The sequence below is a fragment of the Ambystoma mexicanum genome, chromosome 1p (genome assembly GCF_040938575.1).
Source record: "Ambystoma mexicanum isolate Mex_15411 chromosome 1p, UKY_AmexF1_1, whole genome shotgun sequence".
Lineage (NCBI taxonomy): Eukaryota > Metazoa > Chordata > Amphibia > Caudata > Ambystomatidae > Ambystoma > Ambystoma mexicanum.
The window spans coordinates 1,202,115,570-1,202,133,168 of record NC_090921.1 but is presented as its reverse complement, the minus strand read 5'-3'; positions in this window follow the sequence as shown (position 1 = coordinate 1,202,133,168).

The following is a 17,599-nucleotide window of genomic DNA, read 5'->3' as shown; positions in this document are numbered from 1 at the left end:
CCCATCACCGTCTCCCAGTCCATCAAAACCCTTGGAGTGTACCTTGAACCTGACATGTCCATGAATAAACAGGTCAACGCCATAACCTCCACATCCGCCTACTACTCCAAACTCATCAATGCCACCAGACCATTCCTGACCCAACAAAACTGTCTCACCATCGCTAGAGCCATCATTGGTTCGAGACTCGACTACTGTAATGCCTTATTCATTGGTACCACTGCCAAGAATATAGCCAAACTCCAAACTGTTCAGAATAACGCGCTCAGAGCTGCCACAGGCCTCTCACGCAAAGACCATATCTCTGAACTCAGAAGACAAGTCCACTGGCTTCCTGTCAAGCAAAGAATTATCTTCAAAGCCTTGGCCTTAACTCACAAATGTCTCCATGACCTTGCTCCCCCTTACCTAAGCCGCAGGATTACCAAACCCATCTCTCAAAAACCATCTAGACTACAATACTCTAACCTTCTGTCTGTCCCTAGGACTCACAAAGCGCGTGCGGGCGGCTCCAGCTTCCCATCAGTTGCCCCCACCCTCTGGAATGCGCTCCCTCCGCACCTCAGAGCCATTGAATCCCACACTGTATTCCGCAAAGCCATCAAAACTAACCTCTTTGTCTGAACTCTCAAAACCTTCCTGCAACGCACTGTAACCTGTAACTACCTAATTGTTTTCAAGTATTTTTCTAGGGCAGCTTCAATGTAACCCTAAAGTAAGCACGCTTAACCACTGTTCCAGCGCCTCGATGTCTGCGGGCTGTTTGTGCGCTTTACAAATTCAAATAAATAAATAAATAAATAAACCATAATTTCTTCAGGGTAAGTTTCAAATTAGCTATTCTTTCTTTAAGCAAGCCGGTGAGTCTCTCACAGATACTGTTCGCTTGCAGGTGACACTCCAATGAGAACTTGTGCTTTATACTAGGCAACAAGCTTATTTGCTTCAACACTTCATTGACAAAATGAGGGCCATTATCTGATATTAATACCTCACATATTCCCCATCTAGGAAATACGTCTGGTACAAAAATATTAGCTGCGCAGGTGGAATCTAGATATGTACATGGACCAGCTTCAATCCACCTTGAAAAGGGACATACCACTACAATCATATATCTGTATCCATTACAGACTTGCAGCATATTGATATAGTCGATATGCAAATGCTGGAAAGGACCATTCGATCTCGGGATAACTCCTCTAACAATACGCAGTGTGTGCCCAGCAGTAAACCTTTGACATACGATACAATTTACTATGTAAAGTGCAACGTGTTCTGCTAAATTTGTAATGAACCAATCCTCTGCAATTGTTGCAGTGAGGCTCTTCCTAGTGACATGCGCCGGGTAGTGTAGCTGCTCCAGCGCCACTCTTAATAAGGCTACAGGCATCACCGGTTTACCAGTGCTGTCCTTTCGCCATAATGCTTCAGAAGGTGTTAAATAACATCCTCTCCGCGTCCACAGGTATTTTCCATCCTGAGAAGCTTCCCCTTGGATCCCTACCAGCTATGTCCTAGACAAATTACAATAACAATTGGACACAGTCATCATCACCACCATGCTTTCATTCACATCAGGTGCATCAAATATCATAAGATTTTCAGAATATGCAACTCGTTTTGCTTCATTGTTTGCTGCTTCATTTCCATGTATGATCAAATCTGCCCTTTTAGTTTGAGCTGCGCAATTAATTACTGCAATGGCTACTGGAAGTTGCAGTGCTTTAATGAGTCTGTCCAATAAGGCTGCGTGTTGCAGTGGAGTTCCGTACGCTCTGAGGTAGCCCCTCCTTTTCCAATGTGCTAGCCCCGCATGTACTGTCGATGTCACATAGGCAGAGTCACTGTACACGGTTACTTCCTGGTCTGCGTGATACTTGAGCGCGACTATCAGTGCCACTAGCTCTGCAGCCTGTGCTGAAAAGTGAGATGGTAGTCGTGCACTTGTCAATACTTCAAATTCCACATTTGCCATCTGCTTTGCCACAGCGGCACCTGTATACCTTTGCCCATTATTTTTATCGATTCTGGATGAACCGTGAATAAAAAGAATTTCCCCAGATGCCAACGCATTCTCCTTAACTCTTTGGATCTTGCCATAAAATTCTTCATAGTTCGAACAATTGTGCGCTTGCTCACCCTCTGCCAGTGGTTCTGCTACAAACATGGCAGGATTCACTATTCTGCAACAAACTATTTTAATTGCTGGATTTGATATGACTGCCTCATAGACAGAATCTATTTGAGAAGTTATCGTGCCTTTATGCTTTTCCAAAATGGCAAAGCATGATCAACAAATAACGTCATGGAACACCCCATTACTATACTTGCAGCTTTCTCGATAGCGAACGTGGAGCTGCCAAAGATTGTTCGCAGGGAAAGTGACCCCCTCATTACTGGGTCTAAAATCCCACTGTAATATGCCAGGGGCTTTTACCCCAATGTGGTACTCTGTGTAAGTGCTGGCGTCATAAAAGTGCCATTCGTATGTGAAAACAAAAAGAATTCCTCATCATAATTGGGAATCCCTAAAACTGGAGCTGTGCATATTGCTTTTTTCAACTCATCAAATCCTTCTTCCATTTCCTCAGTCCAAAAAATTGTTTCTCATGTCGCCTGTGTTTTTTTCAGAGCTTGCAATAATGGCCTTATTTATTAATTATAATCAAAGACCCATGCTCTCATAATCCCAGAATCTTTGCATGTGCTTTATCATGTGTGGTTTTGTTGTTTTCAAAATAGCTTCAGCTCTCTCTGGAGTAACCTTTTTTCCTTCATGTGCTATTACCTGGCCTATGTACAATACTTCTTCTTGGCAATACTGTAATTTCTCTTTATCTACTTTGTATCCTTTGTCTGCTAGAATGATCATCAGTTGAACTGAATCACGTCTACATTCTTTTTCAGAGGTGCTGCAGATTAATATGTTGCATACTTATTGCAACATAACACTTTCCAAATCAATATTGCTTAAGTCCTTCTGTAGTACTCTGTTACAAATCAACAAAGACTCACAGTATCCTTAAGGCAATCCCATGCTTTTTAACTTTTGTTGTCTGAATGTGAATTACGTCAGATCTTGAGAATCTTTATGCAATGGGTTTGTGAAAAACATTTTTTTTAAAATCAACCATCATGAAATATCACGCCTCAACAGGGGTAGTACATAAACTTGCCGCCGTATTAGGAACTAGAGGGAACTCAGCCTCTACAATCTGGTTAATCGGGCGTAAATCCTTAATTAAATTCCACAACCCCCCTTTCTCTTTTTTAATTGGATGAATTGCAGTATTACATGGTGACTCTGACGTCACTAAGATGCCCTGATCCATCATGGCGGATATCATCTTAAAAATGCCTTCATCTGCCTCTAGAGCCATGGGATACTGTTGTGCTCGAGGTAAAATTACTCCTGGTTTCAATTTAATCTTTACTTCTCCAACTCCTTTCAATAGGCCTACATCATGCCTGGTGTCCACAATGAAGCTGGCACCGTTGCCATATCCTCATCAAAATACTCAGGACATTTCAATGTTAGCATATTTTTTTGAGGAACCTCACATCTGATTGCTCATACCCAATAAGTAAAACTTATTTCAAATAGTACTTCATCATCCAATGGATGGTCTTTAAATATATCCTTGTCAGTGATGTCAGTCAATCTATAACCTTCCCCAACGGTGATCACTGTGCATCATTGTCTGCCTTAATAATCGGTTCCATCAAGCAAAGCCATTTCTCCCCGCACTATGGCTGCTTGCAATTCTAGAGGAAAGATTTGTCCTTCCTCTTCATCCATAGGAATCTTTGGCCTAAACAAAATTTCATCAGGTATTCTCATGAGTTTTCCCACTAAACCTGTTAGCCATGTTAGCAAGATGCATACTCCATAATAAAGATCTTCTGGTTCCAACGGTACTCCTTGCATGGTCATTTGTCCTGAAAATGCCATAATAAATTCACTCATGTTTAAATAGTGCATTCCTGGTGTTGAACACACTATGCCTTCATCAGTAAATGAAATTGTCATATTTAACTTTGTTATTAAATCTCGACCTAGTATGTTGATAGGTGTCTGCCTTGAATATGATAATGTCACACTCTCCTATAGAGACGAGCAATTTCTCAGTAAAAGGAACTCTACTTGTAGTTCCTGTAAAGCTTTGAGTATTCATCGCATTTCCTGACATTGCAAATTTTCCCTCCTGTATGCACAAGCGCGTTGGCCCCGTGTCTACAAAAAGAGAAAATGATTTGCCCCCTATATTAACATCAACCCTTGGTTCCTCTTGAGGATTAGGCATTATAGATAGTACTGAACACATCAAGTCTCCCAGTGAGCTGTTCTATTGTGGGTACATTCTCATTTCTGTACCTGTAAAAGAATGTCCTCCTTCAACAGTGACACCACCTATCCTAGGAGTCATCAATTGTCCTGTACTTGTGCTTTGCAGTATCTGCATAGGCAACTGCTGTGATAGCCCTTGCGGCAGATTCATTATTGTTTGCTGCGGGTGTAAATCTTGCTGTGCTCTCGACGCTTGAGTTTGCTAAGCTGTCTGATTTTGAAAAATCCAATTTCATTCTGTTGCATGTATGCAGGTGGATATGCATTCCCCTCTCTTGAAAATTGCCAATTTTGTACAAACCCTTGACTTCGACACACACGTGCAATGTCTCCTGTCATACCACATGTCCAACATAAGTAGGTCTCCTAATTTTCCCTTCCTGCATGCCTGGATTATCGATCTGCATGTTGTGAAACCCACCTTGGTTATTCTGAAAATTCCCCTGATTATTCTGAAAGCCTCCACCTCGGAAATGTCCCTGATCCCGTGGTATGTCCCATTGTTTCCTTGCTTGTGTTGCCTTGGTTATTCACCTGTGGCATGCTTGCTGCTTGCTGTGAGCTCAACCCTTCACCGCTAGTTAACATCGCACCTTCAATGGCTTACTTTGATAGTTTCTTCTGTACTAACTTCGCCTCTTCACCTTTCCTTGTGTCATCGTTCTTTCTGTTCTTCTCTTGTAAAAGTCTGAAATAATGCGCAATGGTCAAATGAATTTCAGACCATGGCTTTGCCTACATGCCCACTAAATACTTGAGCTGCTTTTGCACTTGCTCTGGCAGCCTTTGGCATAATATATGGTAAAATACAGGTATAGGTTTCCCCCACGGTTTTCTAGTTTCGAAGCTCCATTGCTCCGGAAAATTCTGATTATAAACAAGAGGATCGTCTCCTACCTGCATCTTTTTTGTAATTATAGCTCCCATGTTGGACATGTCCGGGTGCCGCACTCTAAGCGCTTTCCAGACTGCTTCCCTACAGTTATTGAACGGTGCTCCATCATGAGCGGTGCTCAACGCGGTAACAGTTGAATATCCTGCTCACAACCAAAGATCATCAGCTCTCTCCCCAAGGATAGAAACTAGGAGACCTTTAATATCCCTTACAGCTAACGTGTTCCTCCTGTCATTTTTTCTAATTCATGTATCCATTTCCCAGCGCCAGAAGTTAAACTTGGGACTTTACACCTTAAATGGTCCTTATCCATTTGTGGCCAAGGTATATACTGTGGTCTGGCCCCTCCTTTTTCTAGCAACGGAAACTGCAAAATCTCAAACTCACATCCATCCCATCTATTCATGTTATGGACAATAGTTCTATTTCGTCTTTTCCCTGGCAATGACCTTAACCTGCTCACATAAGGTGGCGAGTCCCCCCTCTCACCATGGGCTCGTCCTTTGGGTGAATCCAGCCACGCCAGAGATTCTGACGTCCATGATTTGGGCATTTCTAAATCGGACCATCTTACTTCTCGATCTCTTAGAGAGCATCGAATGGGACAACAAACAATATCCCCCTCCTCCCCTTGGAAGGTTTCTCGTCCTCGTCTGACATATCCTGTCCCCAACTGGTGTGACTTCTCTCTTCTTCATCTCTATTCAGAGTTAGTCTATCCAAAGACAGCTCTTTAGGCTCACAACTGCATGAGCCTCCCTCTCTATAATAGAGTTGTCTGCTCTCAAGGTGATCATTCTTACCCTTCCCTGCCAGTTCATTTCTGGTCCTCATATCAGGATAGAATTTATTGATAGATTCCCCAATGCTACTAGAGTCAAACTGATCCTCTAGATTTACTCCAGATGTACTTGCTATAGACTCTTCTCCTCAGTAGAATTCCTCTATATCCTTCCATGTCACTACTGGATTAGGATCCATTAATTCCTTTTCAATTTGTTCAAGATTGCGTGCTTGCTGCCTTCTCTTTCATTCTATGTCATCATCAAACCCTCTTCGTTTCCATGCTTCTTCTCTTGCCCTGTCTTCTTCTTTTCTCTTCCTCTCCCTTCTTTCATTTGCCATTCGTATTTCCTCGTCTTTTCATGTATCCTTTTGTACCTTCATTTCTGTTCCTCCTCTTCCTCTCTTTTTCTTTCTAGTCTCTCTCGTTCTTCAACTGCCCTCTGTCTATTGTCATAGTTTCTTTGCTCCTTTTCTCTTTCCTGCTTTCTCAGTTTTTTCATCTTGACACAACTGTTCCTGTCTTTGTCTGTCCTTTCTTTTCGCCCCATCTTCTTTCAATGGTTCCTCTCTTTCTTGGTCCTTTTTGTCCTGTTCGTCTCCATCTTCCCTTTGCCTTACATCCTTGATGCTCTTACCATCGAGATTAAGCAAAATCTGACCACCCACCCATCCATTCGTTCTGTATGAGCGCTAACTCATCAGTCTTATCTCTTTCTCCTTTCCATCTCTTTATTTCACATCCTATGTCAAAGTATGTGCTCGCTCAATCACGTCTTTCCTTATCGCGTCTCTCCTTGTCCCTCTGGACTTTAGAGATTGCATCTTTCTCAGGAACTTTCTCTGTAGTTTCATCGCTGCTTTGCGCAGGTGACTCATATGCAGGATTACTGTACCCTGTTGCTGCCTTAAGCTCTCTTAGTGGGTACAATCTGTCCTCTTTCTTATTATCGCTCTCTACTTCAGACACAGCTGGGGAGCAGACGGCTCCTCACACCCCTCTTTGCATATATTAAGTATCCAGTCTTCAGGAGGCGGCTCTTTCCTTTCCTCCAGTACATCTTCCAGAGCTCTAAGCTTGCTAATCTTTTATCTAACTTTTTGCATGTGTATGCTGCATGCAAATATGTTGTCATGTGCTGCAAAACTGCTTTTGATAGTGATCCCCCTTGTGGCCATGGCATGAACATTCTGTCTGCGGTGCCCTTAACCCATTCTGTGCTGTGCTGTTTAAGCTTAGGTGTGTACTTTGGTAACTGTTTGCAGAGATGTGCAAGTGGAGTAATATCCTCCATTTTAACTCATCACATTTGAATGTCAATACTCACCTTTACACTTTTCACTTTTTCAAAATTACGTTTGAGAAAAACAAAACAATATGAGAGTGCACCACTCGCCGCAGGCTCCAAACCCTTTATATCGTGTTTTCACTTTAAACAGCTTTTATTTGTTAAAACACTATCCATTCAATGTCATCAAATAAATAATCAATTCTTAAACCTCATGTGTTTCCTTTTTTCTCGTCTCTTTAGTTCTCTACTATCTTTTTCTCTACATTTTAAGCTGTATACTCACATAAAACGAAACAAACAAACTAACAAACTGACATACTCGGCCGGCCACATATCTCTAAGTGTGTGATCCTCGAGGCTTAACCTGCTCCTATTTAGTATATATCCCGATTGGGATTTAAGCAACTCTCTTTGGATTTTCCATTAAACAAATCTGTAGACTACATCTCCCATTAATGGGCTTTAGATGCGGCTACTTCTGATACGTTTGTTTAAACGCAGAACACTGGGCTTACTTCTATCGTGACTCCTCTCCTCACGATTTACACAATTGCTTGGCTCCTCTCCTCAAGTCAATTTCTCAATAGCTAGATGTTCATCTTCTCGAGTTGCTTTCTACCCCAAACCTCCCTCTGTTACTTGTTTTCCCTTCACACTGTGCCCATTCACAATTTTGCCACCTCACTCAGTTTTACTCACCATTCGTTTTTTCAACTTCTGACAATAACAAGGATTGATGCCTTGTTATTGGCCTCTTCAACCTTTCTTTTGTTCAGCTTCCTGTTGAAGTCAGGAGGGGTTTCTGCCTGAAAAAAAGGGACCCATCTAACCTGCGCTTGCAAGACTTGTGTCTTTAAACTAATAGCACTATCTACAGGGAGCCTCACGTCATTTCAGTTAAATGGCAGAGTACACTCGATATTGCCGGGTACCCAAAACTTACTATCTCAATGGACTTTTAAACATCATCACTCTGCTACCACGTGAACTGAGGGAGTTGCCTCAGCCCTTTAAAACAAGGTAGCAATACAGTGATATGAATGGGGATGCTGAATTTACTCAACATCGATGATTGAAACGGCTCAGGTAGTTGGCAAAAAGGTTAACTGTTTTAATATCAATTATCTAAAATAGGGAGTTACAACCGATATCATTTGACGTTGCACAGCAATCTCTATATTTACTTTAGCAAATAAAATGCACTATATAGCAAAAAGTCATTATGAATGACGTGAACCTACGTATTTACTAATGTCATCCTACGTGGCAAACTTCTAAAACCTAGTGGCAAATCTGATAGGCCTAAAGGGACCATCTACATATACTTTCTAAGGGATACAGGGATGTGGTTGGATCTCTAAGATCAGGTGGGCAACTAAGCCTCACCCTAAAACTGGTCACTATGAATGTCACTAAATACACAACGTCCCATTGGATCTACAACTATAGGGCTCTCAATCATCCGGGCCCCTACAATTGGTTGCCACTCTTGCTTTCGTAGGTATTTTTCCACCCACGTTTGGCAGCATTCAGGCTGGACTACCAGGTGCTGGTGAGCTGTTTATAGCCATAGCTTCCCACCAAATTAGCATATCATCCATCATCACCTTAGTGGTCTACTATTACTTAAGGCTTTGAACTTGGCCATGGAAATGTTCTTTGCTCTGGAGAATATAGGGACTGAAGGCACACACTGCCCTAATGCGTAGGTGTGATCACCGTGTTCGTCCAGCTTCATCCATTCATGTGACTGAAGACCACAAAATCGACCTCTAGTGCATTTAAAATACTATTTTTTAATAGACTTCTGACGTCTTCCTTGTTTTGTCCGTGCCTTCTGAACAGGAGTTTTGTTCTTTCACATGATTTGTAACTTCTTTCTGCTCATCCAGGTCTGATAAGACCTCGGCTTCTAGGTCTTCATCCAAACTCGCCTTGCTGAGATCTATTTCTGTTAATTCGATTACTTTTTCAGCTGCAACACACTGAAAAATGAGGCCTTTGCTCTTTTACATCCAGCTCTGCTATGACACATTGTCGAAAACATCCATACTTCACTTGATTCCTATATGTATACATTGGCGCTTGCTTCATCTGCTTGCGTTTCGTTTGCGTATTTACACATAAAAATGACTCAATATCTTTATTGTTTCTTGTAGCATAAGTTTCTGCATCTTGAGCCCAGGATGTCACTTATCTTTGATACTTTCTTGATGCCTTATAAAATGTTCTCATTCTTTTGTCTCCGCATCTCTTCCATATATGTCGGTTCAGCTTCATTTATGTCATCACCAATCTGCTCCTGCACTCATTGGTTCTACTTCCTCTGGGATTTGATTCAAGTGGCCATCATACTGTCTTGTATGAAGGTATGGTTTTCTTAATGGGATTCTCGCTTCCAAGATTCTCCTTGGTATTGGTATCTTCACTGGTACTGCACGTGTCTCGCATTCTGGTAACCAACATATAGGCAAGATGGTCGCGGTGGAGGTACTTGGCTCCTCCTCTACACTCCTATTGCTGATTTTTATCAAATTCCGGATTAGAGTGGGGGAAGGAAGGCTTTTCCAATATCTTCCCCAAACCAGACTTCGTTCTCAGATGAGCGTTCATTGTGGGGTTACACTTCTTGTTTTCAAGTCACATATAAGTATTGATATTGACACTATCCCTACTTCACCCATCTACCCCACCCCCATTCTCTTCACCCTGACCCAACCACCCTACCCCATCCCTATCAACCCCACCTTTTGCACCCTCACTCTCTCTACCCACATGTATCCACTCTACCTCCACTCTCTCTACCCCTCCTACACACCCTACCTCCAGGCTCTCTAACCCCACACATCCACCCTACCTTCACTCTCTCTACCGCTGCCCATCCTAACTCTACTCTCTCTAACTTGACCCCCCTACCTCCACACACTACCCCAGCCACCCATGCCAACTCCACACTATCTAACCCCACCCACCTTAACCCCACTCTCTCTACTCTAACCCACCTACACTAGCTCCACGCACCCTATATCTACTCTATCTACCCCACCCACAGATGCTAACTGCACTCTCTCTACCCCCACCCACCCTAACTCCACTCTATATACCAACAGCCTGCCACCCTAACTGCACTCTCTCTACTCCCACCCTGCCATTTCTCTTTCTACCCCCACCCACCCTACATTTACTCTCTCTACTCCACCCATCCTACTCCCACTCCCTGTATCCCTCCCACCCTACCTCCACTCTCTCTACCCCACCAACCCTACCCCCACTTGCTCTTCTCCCCCTGACCCACCCTACAGCCCACTCTCTACCCCCGCCCACACCCCCTATCTATCCACACCAAACCTACCTCCACTCGCTCTACACCCACATACCTACCTGAACTCCACTCTAGCTACCCCACCAACCCTACCTCCACTCTTTCTACCCCCACCCTACCTCTCCTCTCTCTACCTCCACCCATAGATGCTAACTCCACTCTCTCTACCCCCGACCCATCCAAACTAACTCAACTCTCTACCCCTCCCACCCTACTCCCAATCCCTCTACTCACCTATCCTCCCTCCACTCTCTCTACCCTCACTCACCCACCCTACCTCCACTCTCTCTATCCCCACCCTCTCTACCCCACCAATCCTACCCCCACCAATCCTACCCCCACACGTTCTATTACCCCTGACACACACTACCCACACCCTATCTACTCCCACACACCCTACCTCCACAGTCTCTACCACAGTCATCCACTCTACGTCCCTTCTCTCTAACACCATCAACCCATCCTACCTCCACTTTTTTTTCTACACCTACCCATCCACCCTACCTCCATTCTCTCTACCCCCACCCACCCTACCTCTACTGGTTTATTTTCTAAAGATAAAAATACATAAAAACTGTTTTTACAAGAGGTTCATAGACAGGGTTACACTTACAAAGACTTAAAAAACGGTGGTAATGGACAGTATTTACGCTGTCACCTCCTGGACCAACCTGTGTGTGACTCAAATTTCTTCAGGACGTTTACTGTCTATGAACCTCTTGTAAAAACAGTTTTTATGTATTTTTTATCTTTAAAAACCCCCCTACTCTCTCTTTTTATTTGTGGACGTGTCCTCGCCTCTCTATCAGGCCGCTACACATATTTATGTGTAAGAATGCTCGCCCGTGCAACGGTCGGGCGCAGTGGGCGTACCGTCAGCACGCCGCCAGCAGGCCAAAGGCGCACGTAAGGCAAGCCCATCTGTCCCCGTCCATGGCAAGTAGGGGCTTTGGGGCTCCAATGCTGCTACTACAAATGTACCCAAAACTAGTATTACTTATTCTCGTCTTGAGATCACTGACGTGGCTCCTACTGTTATTTGGCCTTATGCCTTCTTATACTCATCTTTCTCTAGGTCTTTTGTTTCTCAAAAATCTAGTGGCCCTCCCCCTCTACTGAAGGCCATTCTCATTAATGCCCGGTCTGCGTTTGCACATCGGGATGATCTGAGAGATATCTTAAATACGTATGCCCCCAACATATTTTGTATTACTGAGACCTGGCTTAAATCTCACTCCGGACCAGATATTGTCCAGCTCCTCTTGGCTGGCTACGAGATACTGCAATTTGATCTGCCCCCTTCCTGAAGTGGAGGTGGTGTTGTTTTTGTTGTTGATAAGTCTCTCCATGGTCAGCTAATTCATTTTGATCATAAACTCCCCTGCAACCTGCTTCTTATTAAAGTACAGGTCTCCTTAGAACTTGACACTTATTTTTTGGCAGCATATCGCCCACCAGGCTATGTCACCTCTCAATTTGTGGCAGACTCTACACAAGTCATGGCGGATCTCGCCCTTACTTACCTTAACATAGTTCTGTTTGTTTGATTTTAACCTTCATCTTTTACAACCCGCTGATCCTCATGCACTGAACTTTGTTGCTTCTCTTGAAGACTATGGTCTATCTCTTTGTAACCATGGCGCCGCACATGTGGGGGGCAACTTCAGGTCTCACATCCTCGCCCTATGGTATGGTCAGATCATTTTCCCTTTTTCTTTTCCGTATATGCCCTCAAAAATCAAGTGTACACACCCTAAGAAATTCTTGTGTTGGTGGGCCAATGTTCCTACTCACAACATCTCAAATACCGTTATTGCTGTCACCCAACAATGCAGAAACAACGGTATGAATATTTCCGATGCACTGGTGTCCACTATGAAACACACAGCTGATGCTTTGGCCCCACTCCACCTGCTTCCTACTCGCACGGTGCCCTCAGCTCCATGGTATTCCGTGGAGCTGAAGCAACTGAAACAGTCATCCCACCGATTGGAGCGTAAATGGTTCCTGCTACTTGACTCTCAAGCCAAAATGGCTTATGTCCAAGCCCGCAATCATTACCAACGCTGTATAAAAACAGCTAAAGCTCAGCATTACGCTGGGCATATTCTCAAGGCTCCTTGTTCCTCTAAAGAGCTTTTTACGGATGCCAAAGAACTTTCTGCTCTGTTATCAGCCCCTTCTATGGTCACGCACACGCAAGAGCACTGTGATCAGATTGCCTCCTTCTTTCAAGACATTTGTACGATTCGGGAGAAGATCTGTGTGGAGAGACCCATCTCTGCTGTTTCTGTTACACCTGCGAGCTGCCCCACTGACAGTTCTTCCTGTACTTTCAGTTTTGCAACTGTCACTGAAATGCTGGTGGCAGACGCATTACTGAAGCTCAGATCGGCATCTCCTGTGGACCCCATTCCTCTTCATATTCTGAAGGATCCTTCTATGAACCTGGTCCCTTTGCTTAATGAAGCATTGCAATACTCTTGTTCTACGGGATTTACTGCTGCTCCTCTTAAGCATGCAGTGGTCTCTCCAGGCCGGTTGGGATGGGTAAGGAGTTAGTTTTGATCGCACTCCACGATGATATTGCTGTGGTCCAGGGACGCGGAGAGATGAGCGTTCTCATTTTACTCGATCTCTCTGCAGTCTTTGATACTATTGATCATCAGAGGCTCCTGCTATGCCTCTTGTAGGCTGAAGTCTCAGGAATACCTCTAAAATGGGTTGCGTCTGTTTTTGGCACATCGCACCCAGGTGGTGTCTCTTCCACCTTTTACCTTGCCAATGATGGTGTTTTATTGTGGTACACGAACTAGATTGTAAGTGGATAGCACAGATTTTGTTTTTACATGTATAGGCCTTTTGTGAGCCTTTTTTATGCTTGGAATATGATGCCTTAAAATAAAACGAATTAGTTTTCAATGTACAATCCTTGTGGTATGAGTAATCAAAAATCTAATTAGATTAGCTTGGATCTAACCTGGTGTTTCTCAGGGACTAAACGAAGGGGTAGTCGACCTATCACCCCGTGCTTTGCGCATCCAGATCTTGCAGAACGCAGCAGCTAGACTTGCCCTTGGTGCCCGTAGACTTTCCCATTCCCGCGACCTCCTTCAACGCCTTCACTGGCTGCCTGTGAGAACTCAGATTAAGTACAAGGTCTTGTGTATGGTCCATCGGGCCATTCACTCTGAGGGGGCAGAGTTTCTGCAGACAAAGATCTCACTGTATCAACCCTCGAGATCGATTCGCTTCTCTTATCAGTTTTCGTTGAAAGTGCCCCGCTTTCGTCAATGTCGTGCAGGGGGCAGAGCCTTCTCCGTACTGGCCCCTTCTTTGTGAAAAGCTCTCCCCTTTCACATTAGGAGTATTCATGTTTTGTCCGTTTTTTCGAAAGCAGCTGAAATCCTTTCTGTTTTAAATGTTGGCTGCCCCTCTCTCTTCTCCGGTGATGTTTTCCCTGCTAGCGCCTTGATGCCTCCAGGTCTTTGTTTGCGCTTCATAAATCCCATTACATTACATACATACATACCCCACCCATGGATGCAAACTCAACCCCCTATACCCCCACCCATCCACCCTAACTCCACTCCCTCTACCCCACCCTCTCTAACCCCACCCACCATGCCTCCACTCTCTCGAGCCCCACCCTACCCCCACTCTCTTTTCTCCCACCACTCACCCTACCCACTATCTCTCTACCCCAACCATGCTACTTCCACTATCTCTATCTACCCCCAACCTATCTCCACTCTCTCTGCCAACAACCACCCTTCCTACCTCCACTCTCCCTACCCTCACTCTCCCTACCCCCACTTTGTCTACCCTCACCACCTTACCTACACTCTCTCTACCCTTACAAACACAACCACGCTTTATATTTCCACCTACTCTTACACAATCTCTCTACCGCCACACACCCTACCCCACTCTCACTAACATCACCCATCCATCCACTGAATGCCCACTCTCCTGACTCCCACCCCACTCCCACTCTCTCTGCCTCCACCCACCCAACCCCCTCTTTAACTACACCACCTACCATACCCCTGCTCTCTTTACCCACATCCATCCACTCTACCTCTACTCTCTCTACCCTGACCCACACACCCTACCTCCAGTCTCTCTACCCCTACACACCCACCCTACCTCCACTCTCTCTATCACTGCCCACCTTACCTCCACTCTGTCTAACTCGACCCAGCCTACCTCCACACAATACCCCACCATCCATGCCAACTCCACACTATCTACCCCCACCCACCTACCCCCACTCTTTCATCCCCCACCCAACCTACCTCCACTCTCTCTACCCAATGCACCCACCCTATATCCACTCTTTCTACCAAAACAACACTCTCTCTACCCAAACTCCACTCTCTCTACACACACCCACCCACCCTAACTCCACTCTCTCTACCCCCACCCATACACCCTAACTCACTCTCTCTACCCCACTGACCTTACTCCTCCTCTCTCTACCCCACCCAACCTTCCTCCACTCAATCGACCCCCACTCACCCACCCTAACTCTTATCTCTTTCTACCCCATCCACCTGACCTCCACTCTCTCTACCCCCACTCACCCACCCCACCTCCACTCTCTCTACCCTCATGCACCCACCCTACCTCCACTCTCTCTACACCCAGCTGCTCTACCTTCACTCTCTCTACCCCCACAACCCTACCCCGACTCAGTCTTCTCTGTGACCAACCCACCTTACACTCACTCTCTCTACTACCACCCACCCTACACCCTCTCTACCCCACCCACCCTACCTCTACTCCATGTACCCCACCCATCCTACCACCACATGCTGTATTCCTATTCACCCCACCTCCACTCTGTCCAATCCTGCCCACTCATTCTCTCTACCCATACCCACCCACCATAGCCCCTCTCTGTATACCCCCACCCATCCTACCTCCACTCTCTATAGCCATCCGCACTATCTCCACTCTGTCTATCCCCACTCACCCACCCTGTCTCCAATCTCCCTACCCCCACTCGCTCTAACACACCAACCCTATCCTCACTTGCACCACACCCCCTGACCCACCCTACCCCCACTATTTCTACCCCCACCCACCCTACCTCTACTCTCTCTACCCTGCCCATCCACTCTAGCTCCACTCTCTCTAGCTGCACCCACCCTACATTCACTCGCTCTACCCCCACGTACCCACCCTACCTCCACTCTTTGTAAACCCACCCCCATCTCTACCCCACCCATAGATGCTAACTCCACTCTCTCTACCCCACCCATCCAACCTAACTCCACTCTATCTTCCCCATGCGCTATGCCACCCACCCTACCTCCACTGTCTCTACCCCAGCCATCCACTCTACCTCTCCTCTCTCTAACATCACCCACCCAACCTACCTTCATTCTTTCTACCCCCACCCACCCTACCTCAACTCTCTCTAGCACACCCACCCACCCTACCTCCACTCTCTCTACCCCCACCCACCCACACTACCACCACTCTCTCTACCCCCACCAACCCTAGCTCTACTCTCTCTACCCCCACCCACAGATGCTAACTCAACTCTCTCTACCCCCACCCATCCACCCTAACTCCACTCCCTCAAGCCCCGCTCCCTCTAACCCCATCCACCATGCATCCACTCTCTCTAGCCCCACCCACCCACCCTATCCCCACTCTCTTTTCCCCGACCAGTCAGCCTACCCCTTTTCTCTCTCCCCCCACCAAACCTACCTCCACTCTCTCTTCCCCCACTACCCTACCTCCACTCTTTCTATCCCCACCGACCCACCCTACCTCCACTATCTCTACTAACACCCACCCTCCTTACCCCCACTCTCTCTCTCTTCCCCACCCATACTTTACCCACATTCTCTACCCCCACCCACACAACCCCCCACTCACTACCTCCATCCATCCACCCCACCCCCACTCTCTCTACCCCCACCCACCCTAACCCCTCTCTATCTACCTTGCCTATCGTACCCCCACTCTCACTACGCACATCTACCCACTCTACCTCCACTCTCTCTACCACCACCCACAGACCCTACCTCCACTCTCTCAACCCCCACTCTTTCCATCCCCACTTTTTCTACCCCCAACTACAATACTTTCACTTTCTCTACCCCACCCACCCTACTCCCGCTCCCTCTACTCCACCCACTCTCCGCTCTTTCTACCCCCACTCGGTATACTCCCCCTGACTCCCCCTATCCCCTACTATCTTTACCCAAAACACCCACCCTACACCCTATATAGCCCCATACACCCTACATCCACTATCTCTACCCCACCCATCCACTCTAGCTCCACTCTCTCTACCCACTCCGACCCTACCTCCACTTGCTCTACCCCCACATACTCACCAGAACTCCAATATAGCTACCCCCACCCAACCAACCTCCACTCTCTCTACCCCACCAACCCTACCTCTACTCTCTCTATCTCCATTCACAGATGCAAACTCAACTCTCTGTACCCCACCGGTCCACCCTAACGCCTCTCCCTCTACCCCCATTCTCTCTAACCTACCCACCCTATCTTTGCACACTACCCACACCCACCCATGCAAACTCCATACTATCTACCCCCACCCACCCTACCCACACTCACTCTACTCAAGCCCACCCACACTACCCCCTCTCTATCTACGGCGCCCACCCTACTTCCACTCCTTCTACCCCATCCACCCTTCCTCTGCTCTCTATCCCCACTCACCCACCCTACCTCCTCTCTCTACCAACACCCACTCTACCCCCACCAGCTCTACCCCCACCCACACAGCTCTCTCTACAGCCCTACCCCACCTGTAACCCCTCTCACCCTTCCTCTCACTCTGTCGCTTTATTTTGTATCCTCTCACTCTGAACCTTTCTCGCTCAGTGTTTCTGCACATTTCCATGTTTTCCATCTGTACACACAAAGGGCCTCATTACGACCCTGGCGGTAAGCGAAAAACGATGTCG